This window comes from Pteropus alecto, unplaced genomic scaffold (genome assembly GCF_000325575.1).
Source record: "Pteropus alecto unplaced genomic scaffold, ASM32557v1 scaffold131, whole genome shotgun sequence".
Lineage (NCBI taxonomy): Eukaryota > Metazoa > Chordata > Mammalia > Chiroptera > Pteropodidae > Pteropus > Pteropus alecto.
In genome coordinates, this window is record NW_006434709.1 from 19,660,903 (window position 1) to 19,663,174 (window position 2,272).

Consider the following 2,272-nt stretch of genomic DNA (forward strand, 5'->3'; position numbering starts at 1 on the left):
ATCTCTCACACCTCTTCACCCTCCAGATCTTTCTACTGCACTCTCTAGAACTCTGTCCGACATCAGCCACCCCCTAGATCCTCCCCTCTTCTCTGAACATGGCTTCGCCTTCCTTTTCAACTGGAGCCCAACTCTCTACTGAGGGCCTCTGCTCTCCACAGCCCTCAGGGAGAGGCAGGGTCCGGAGGTGGAGGGGTCTTTCCAGCTTCCTAATGCTGCTTCCAAACCACTTCTCCCTTTTTCCTCCCACTCGTGTTGAACTTCTTGTTTCTCCTCATCTGTCAACCTTGACCTCTGGTCAGTCTTCCTTCGGTGACTTCAATTCCCAGCTCGTATTTCCCCTCCTTCGCTCTGCTCAGTGTCTGTGTGAACCTACCCCACCAACCCGGACAACATCCTGTGTCCCCTGCTTCCTCAGACCTTCTCCATGTTATTTCAGCCACCTCTGACATCTCAACTTGTTTTTTTAAATCAAAATATAGCTAATAGACAATATTATATTAGCTTCAGGCATATAAGATATTCACATTTCTATACCCAATGAAGTGATTACCACATAAGTCTAGTGACCATCTGTCACCGTACAGTTATTATAATATTATTGACTATATTCCCTATGCTGTATGTTATATCCTTGTGACTTACTGATTTTTATAACTTGAAATTTATAGCTCTTAATCCCCCTCACCTTTTCCCCCTTGCCCTCAACCCTCTCCCGTCTGACAACTATTAGTTCGTGATATATGTACCACAGCAATGTTAGCAATAGAGAGAATTTGGGTGCAGGAACTCTCTATAATATTCTTGCAACTTTTCTATAAATCTGAAATTATTCGAAAATAAAAGTTCATTAAATGTTTAAAAGAAACAGCATTTCCCTTGACCACTTTCTTCAGCTCTGCATCATTTTTCTCTTATCACAAGGAAACCTCTTGAAAGAGCTGTGGGTTGCTGTGGGTTCTATCCCCCTGACCCCAGCCAGCTTCTTCCTCAATCCACCCCCATCAAACTACTGTCCTTAGCTCTCCATGAGAACTGCTCAGGTCAGGATCAATGATGATCTCCATGTTGCCCAACCCTAGAGGCATTTTTTTTCTCCTTATCTGCCTCTTTTGACTTTTTTCCAGCATGTGCATGGCCCAGGGCTCTATCTTAGGACTCTACTCTTTGTCTATGCTCTGATCTCAGAGGTATATTTTATCCGATGTTATGGAGTTAAGTATAGTTCACTTACTGTCGATGCCCAAATTTATATCTCTAGCCTTAACCCTATGAGGTAGGAACTATTATCTTACTTCTTTCATTAGAAAAAAGACTTAGGCTCTCAGACATTAAGGGGCTTCCCCAAGATTATACAACTAGAAGCTGCAGAGCCAGGATTTGAACCTAGGTCTGTTTGACTCCAGGCCTGTGCTGTGAGTGACCAGGCTGTCCTGCTGCCCTCTCCCTCCATCCCAGCTCCCTGTCCTGCTTGCTCCCCAGGCTCTCCTGCATGTGCTGCTTAGCCTGGCCTGATGCCTTTGTTCCCCTTGTCCACTTCTCCTGGAATGACCTCTCCGCCCTCCCCCTGCCTTCCCCGATTCTGCCTCTACAATCCTCTTTCCTTCCAGCTCTGGTGGGGGATTTCTCTATTCCTGAGGCCCAGGTTGATCTCTCCTGGCCTCCTCTGAACCCCCAGAGGACCTGGAGTCTACCCTAAAACAATTGGGGGCCCATTTGTATCTATAAGTTTCATGCTTTCTGAACCCAAGATGGGGGGCCTTGGCCCCAGTAAAGTTCATATTTGGGAACACTGAAGCATGATATTTGGGACTGGGATCGCCTGGGAAGACGTGGGCCACAGGCCTCCATCGTTACATACCATCTCATTGCAGGGGGCTGAGTTAGCCAGGATTCCTTTTGTTTTGTTTCTTTTGCTAGCTGGTAAGCTCTGAGAGAGAGAGAGAGATCATGACTTCGCCAAATAAGTATTATTAAAAAAACTCGTGTGAGTGTATGTGTGTTTATGTATGTGTGTATGTTTAGGGGAGTATGTAGTTTTGATCTATGGTTGGGAATCTGCATATGTAAAGGGCTGACTTCAGTTACATGTAGATTTTCAACTCTGCTTGTGGTTGGCACCCCTAAGCCTTGCCTTGTTCAAGTGTTGCCTGTACTTCAAAATCCTATTCTGGTTCCTGGAAGGCCAAGCAAAGTTCAGTCTAGAAATGAAGAAACTGATTTCGATTTCACCAAGGTTACAGAGAAGCCAAGCATTTCCCATAGGGGCCAC